Below are 7439 nucleotides of genomic sequence, written 5' to 3'. Positions count from 1 at the left end.
CTAGATATTCTGATGAATGTCTACAGAATTGGCTCCTGAGTTTATAAGCTTATTTAATGGCCACTTGCGATAATGTTCTCTTTATTAATCATGCAACTATGAATAACTATTACGTTTTGCCGATTAAAAGATTTCAAATATTTGTAAGTTGAGAAGGAATGTTTTTGAATCAGATTTAGGAAGTTCTCGATACTGTTTGATTTTAAGTTGACTCTATAGCCAACATAGCAAATTCATTGTGCATTACTCGAGGTTTAGATTAAGTTCGTCGCTTATGTATCCAACCATACCCTGAAAATGTCAATAACGCATCCCGAAATTCGAACTACAATGGGACAGCCTTTCGTCTCTTTATAAAGAATAATTGTTGTTTTTTTTATGTGAGCTTAAGGCTAGATGACTTCGTATGAATTGCAGTTCTGCTGTTATTGTCTGAAGGCAAGGCGGCGAGCTGGCGGAATCGTTAGTACGCCGAGCACAATGCATAGCGGTATTTCGCCTGTCTTTACGTTCTGATTTCAAATTCCACTGAGATCGTCTTTGCCTTCATCTTTTCAAGATCGATTAAATATGTACCAGGGTAACACTGAGGTCGATGCTATCGACTAGGTTCCTCTCACAAATTTCAGGCCTTGTGCCTATTGTAGAAAGAATTATTATCTGAAGGTTCTCGGGTTGATTAAGTTGTTTATCCTCTCACAAAATAGCAACAGTGTAGTTTCGATGCATGGTGTCCCAAGAACAATAGCAACGTCTGGAACTTATTATTCTCTTTTTTTTTCTTTTTGTTCTTTCACAAAGAAGGCCCTTAAATAAATTTTGCTTTCATACGTGTAGTAACTCGGCTTTCAGTTTTGTACTACCAGTCGTATCACTCTTCCATTACTCACAACCGAGAATAGGAGGATAAAGGATGAAGAGTTTCTTTTCTGTCATATAGATTCCCAGCGCCGTTTTCCGTGGCGTATGTATTCCCCACCTGAATGGGATGCCGGTTCGTCGCAGGATTACCCCACTTTTGCCGCTGAGTGGACTGGAGCTCTAGAACACCACGCATCGTTCGATCCAGGTATCGAAACCACAATCTTATGATCATGAGCCCAACACCTTAACCACTAAACCACGCGCATCTAGACTACAGAAAATAGTTCTGGAATAAAATAATGGTCGTCATGTGACATTTAGATGCCACCCGACATACCGCATAGCCTTACAACTTTCTAACTATACTCTGCCACAAAGGTGACGCCGATTCACGACCCGACGTCAATACAATAATCATAAACCTAGACCTACCTGTTTTGCCGTCCTAATTATTATGACACAAACCTATGCGTAGGTATGTATCACATCTGCTACCTTCTCTTTTTTGCTTCTTTCTCATTACTGAGAACAATGTGCATCCCTAATCTTTGCCTCCATCAATTGAAATAACGTTAATTGATACGATACCTAACACTATTTGTGAGTGTCAGTTCATTCCCACAAGGAATGTCCGTGTTCCGAGCGAAACAGATACTCTTTTACTTGCTTCAGTCATTTGATTGTGGCCATGCTGGAGCACCGCCTTTAGTCGAGCAAATCGACCCCAGGACTTATTCTTTGTAAGCCTAGTACTTATTCTGTCGGTATCTTTTGCAGAACTGCTAAGTTACGGGGACGTAAACACACCAGCATCGGTTGTGAAACGATGTTGGTGTGTATGACACACCAACATACACACACACACACACACACACACACCACACACACACACACACAAACATATATATATATACATATATATAATATATACGACGGGCTTCTTTCAGTTTCCGTCTACCAGATCCACTCACAAGGCTTTGGTCGGCCCGAGGCTATAGTAGAAGACACTTGCCCAAAGTGGCACGCATTGGGACTGAACCCGGAACGATGTGGTTCGTAAGCAAGTTACTTACCACACAGCCACTCCTACGCCTGCGTATGAATTTCTTTTCTTTCTTCCCCAAATAATGAACTGAAATAGTATAGTACTGCCTTGATAACACAACTTTACCATACTGACTTCTACTATACTACCTCACCCATCTTTAATTTTTCTATGTTAGTAATGGCACTGGAAAACTGAAGGAAAACTCGAATTACCTGTTATAGATAGAATTTAGATACGATAGAGTTTGTGTGTGTATGCAGCTATGGTGGATTAAGTCACGTTTTTTTTATTTCTAATTTACTGCAACAATTTTTTTCCGCATGTATCATGTTGGGAACAGTTATTTATTTCGACGCATGAGTCTACTGACAGTGATTTCCTTCTTGTTAATCTGGAAGTCATTGTTTACAAAATCTCTAAAGAGGAAAACAAAAATCACCAGAATTATCAGCATTCTTTGTTTAATTTGGTAAAGAAACAGACTCCACACGTTGAGAATATTCTTTTATTTTTATTTTAATTGAAACAGAAGAAGGAATTCATTTACCTTTTGAAACGGGAAAAATTATCCAAAATTTGCAGAGCTGCCTGGAACCACCAAATAAGTCGACTTGATAAGTTGCCAACGAGTGATGATAATGATGCTGACAACTGCAACGACAATAATAATAATAATAATAATAATAATAATAATAATAATAATAATAATAATAATAATAATAATACTTTGGGGTTTAAATAATTCACCTCTGGAAACTTGAGGGATTCTTTGGGGTTTAAATAATTCACCTCTGGAAACAATGCCCTGATGCAGTACCAGGCAGTGGCTCTCGTGGCTTCTGATCTTAACTGATTGGAAGTGTTATCATGTACATTGTTTTGTCTTGGTATAAAAGATGGGCTACAGCAAATATTCTGCTCAATACCACAGATTTGCTTGTCAGTTGTTTGACCTTAACCAGTTGAGCATGTCCCTTGGTGGCTGACGATATGTGCATCTCTGATCACGATCAGAAGTAGTCGGGGAGCATCATAGCCATGTGTTGAGGGATTCTTTGGGGTGGACCTTTTGAGTGGGATGGGTTACTCAACCAGAAGAAAATTCTAACTGGGCCCCACCCGCAAGGTCGTGTGCTGTTTATCTTCATATGAGATCACCATGTCGCGCACATATGGTTGTGATGCATGTGCCTGGTATACCCTTATCAGACGGGTAGTCATGATGGGTATACTGGGTTTCGTATATTTTACCCCAGTGTCACTTTGATGGCATGCACTGCTCTCTCACTCACTTAATAATAATAATAATAATAATTTTGTCACAAGGGCAGCAATTTTGGGGAAGGTGATGAGTCGATTACATCGACCCCAGTGTTCAGCTGATACTTATGGTATTGACCCCTAAAGGTTGAAAGGTAAGGTCGACCTCGGCGGAATTTGAACTCAGAATGTAGCGACGGGCGTAATACCTCTAAGCATTTCGTTCAGCGTGCTTAACGATTCTGTCTGCTCACCACCTTAATAATAATAATAATAATAATAATAATAATATAATAATAATAGTAGTAGTAGTAGTAGTAGTAGTATTAGTAGTAGTAGTAGTAGTAATGATGATGATAATAATAATAATAATAATAATAATAATAATAATAATAATAATAATAATGACACAAGGCCGGTAACTTTCAGCAGAGAGGGATTAGTCAAAACCATCACTATTTGATTGGTACTTTGTCCTTCATCCTTTCGCGGTTGATGATGATGTTGAAAATAATGTCTCACGCACAAAAGCCTATTTGACGAAAACAATGAAACAAGTGTTCAATATCAGATTGCAGTCTATGCAGTTAGCTCAATGAAATGATTAACTACTATATTTTAAGCCGACCAATCATTTTTTAAAATCGGTATTTAATCGCAGATAGGACAAAGATGGAAATTATGTCCATTACATAAAGAAGACGTCCCAAACATTTCACATGACAACAATCTGACTATGGTAATATGGGACTTGGCTGCCTTGACTAACAGCGATAAAACTCTGTGAACTCTGATAAATGTTTTGATCTCTTCTGGAAACACCAATTCTACAATTTCTGCATATCGATAGAATGATTCGCTGCAAGATCTAAGAATATGAGAAAATTGAGGAGGCCTAAGTATTTCCTCAAAAGGACTAAGAAACCTGAAACGTGCGGTCTTTCCACTCTGCTTTACGACCAAAGTGGTCGATGATACTATTCAAAGTGTCGATAAAGGACTGAAACTGCACATCTACTTCATTACTATGATTATTATTATTATTATTATTATTATATTATTATTATTATTATTATTTATTTATTTCCATGTACATGCCTGGGGATCGACAAAAAGTCAAGGATTCCATGAAGGGGTCGATGGTCTAAAAGTTTGGGGAGCCCTGGCTTAACAAAAGACCCGATTAAATTAGTATTAGTCTCCGAGTTAATGTTTTTATCTCCTAGCGGTATGTATAAGTAAAATGTTAATTAATTAAACTTTGCTTAAGTCTGCGAACTGGCAGAATTGTTAGAACGACGAGGTAATGCATTTTGGCATATCTTCCGATTCTTTAGATTCCGAGTTCTAATCCTGCTGATGTACATCAGCCACAGTACCAGTCAAGTACTGTAGTCTATATAATCGACTAAGACGCCGCCCCTAGAAATTGCTGGCATTTGTGCCTTGATTAGAAGTCATTAATTAAACTTGCGTTGTTGAGCAAAAAATAAAATCGTTAATTTCATGTTGCTCCAGTCCACTCAACAGTAAATGAATAATCTTGCGACGAACTGGTGTCCTTCAGAGGGAATGTTGTGATATCGGTCACTTGTACGCCATGGAAACCGAGTTACTGACTCTCTGAGTCACAGGACACGAGACAGTATTTACTATACTCTTCTCGGTATATTTAAGAAGAACGATATATGTAATGTTAGCTTTCATCGATATATTAAGCAGACAAGCAAAATAAAAGACAGAGACGATGTAAAGCATCCTGATCAGAGGAAGAGTGTTGCATAAAATTTAGGCGGCTTATGAATAATAACAAACAATTCAGATACGGAATTTTCTCTGAAAAGTACACAGGCAGACATGTATCATGAGTCTTTAGATTATAAACAAACCAAACGTGCAAAACGGTGAATAGCGAGTCATATCCAAAATTACTCAACTACTGTATTCTAAAATAGTATACACAAAAGGGCTACGCGAAAACACACACACACACAAACACACACACACACAAACACACACACACACACACACATTCAGCATATAGGTAAGTATATTTATTCATACGCAGATAAATACGCATATATATATATATATATGCCTTCGTATAAAATAACGTAAAAACGTATATATAAAAAAGTGTCTGCTCATGACAACAATAATGAATACTATGTATGCGTGTGTGTGTGTGTGTGTGTGTGTGTGTTGTGTGTGTGTGTGTGTGTGTGTGCTTGTGCGTGTGTGTGTGTGTGTTTGTGAAGAGACTGTGTGTATGGAAATATATTAAAAATAGATAGATTGATAGATACATACGCGAAGAAATTACTTGAAATGCATTCCGGCCAACATATTTTGCTAGATAAATCCATCAAGCGAATTATTCGTTTAGTTAGTTTAGTACTTATTTATTTAATCATTATTACATTCAATTTTTGTTGTGATTTTATTTAGATTTTTTCTTCATAAATATATGTGTGTGTGTGTCTGTCTGTATCTGTGTGCGTGTGTTTCTTTTTCACTCAAACCACAGCCATCTTTAGCCGCCTTGACATAATGGCGGAGCGCCACCATTATATCAGCTGGACAAAACTTTATCGCGATCGTCTGCTTCACTTGCTAATCTCTTCCTAATGGAAATGTCTTTATGAAACGTCAAGCCACTTTCAAAATCTCAACAATACACTATCCCAATCTCTGTACACATCAGCTAATCTATAACTCACGACTGTCATCTCTTCTCTGAAGCCAGTGCAACGATTTAATTCTTCAGTGAGACAAGAATTGCCTTGCTTTCTCTTCATTAAACTTCATTTTTTTCTCTCTTCATTTGCTGTTACTTCGACTGTCTTCTTTTATTTCTTCTAGTACTCTGCCTTTCACAGTAAATATATCTCACTTTTCTCTCTCACAAATATCTATCTATCGATCAGTCGATCAATATATCTATTTATCTATCTATCTATCTATCTATCTATATATCTATCTATCTATCTATCTATCTATCTATCTATCTATCTATCTACCGACGTTTTAAAGAATTTCGTCACTTTACCCACTCACTTAGTGTGTATGTATAAATGAAAGTGTAGGGAGATATATAGAATTTTTCTTTTGGAATGCTGAAACTCGAAGCTGTTAAAGCTATAAACAGTATAATTAAAACCTGTAAATATTGGGTTAAAAGCCTTCTGAACAGCAAGACCTCAACTGACATATGTGTGTTGTGTGTGTGTGTGTGTGTGGTGTGTGTGTGTGTGTGTGTGTGTGTATGTATATGTATATATATATAACATAGTTGCACCATTTGTTGTACACGCGAAAACTCTCTGTTGACAGAACATCAGCCTTACAATAAATAATTAAACTCTACGTTGGAATTGAGCCTTTTTCAAAAAAAGGATCTTGCGAACTAGTTTGACACAAATGAAATGCCTTTTATTTAACTCTCTCTCTCTCTCTCTCTCTCTCTCTCTCTCTCAGCCAAATTGGGGTTATACTTCAATAAGTATTTACTCTCTACATATTCTATATTACACATCAGATCATTGCGGGAACCTCTACAAAATCACTCAACTTGCTTCATATATATTTCTTTACTACCCACAAGGGGCTAAACACAGAGAGGACAAACAAGGACAGACATAGGTATTAAGTCGATTACATCGACCCCAGTGCGTAACTGGTACTTAATTTATCGACCCCGAAAGGATGAAAGGCAAAGTCGACCTCGGCGGAATTTGAACTCAGAACATAACAGCAGACGAAATACGGCTACGCATTTCGCCCGGCGTGCTAACGTTTCTGCCAGCTCGCCGCCTTTTTAATATAGCAACTTGCTTAATATAGCAGCCAAAAATCCAACAAATCTCACCCTGCCATTCAAAACAGAGACTGAAAGGATACAATTGATAATCTATGAAGTCTGGAGTAAACCATGCGAGGATAAATTAAGGTAGAATGTTCATTGTTGAAATATCAAGTTGAAGCTTTAGAAAAAGCAGCTACAAGAGGATCAACAATATTTGTAGTCGAATTTTCATGATTATTCTTTTTAATTTTTTTTTGATGGGGGCGGCGGATTGCAGCACGTGGTTTCAGGTTCAGTCCTATTGCGCAGGACTTTGGGCCAGCGTCTTGCCTTGTACAATAGTATAGAACCGACCAATACCTTGTGAGTGAATTGCGTAGAAGGAAAGTACGTGGAAGCACGTCGTGTATACACATCTTTTACTTGTTTCAGTCATTTTTGACTGCGGCCAAGCTGAGGTGT

Source organism: Octopus sinensis, unplaced genomic scaffold, assembly GCF_006345805.1.
Source record: "Octopus sinensis unplaced genomic scaffold, ASM634580v1 Contig17519, whole genome shotgun sequence".
NCBI lineage: Eukaryota > Metazoa > Mollusca > Cephalopoda > Octopoda > Octopodidae > Octopus > Octopus sinensis.
The sequence above is the reverse complement of the archived record's forward strand: the minus strand, read 5'-3'. Positions refer to the sequence as shown.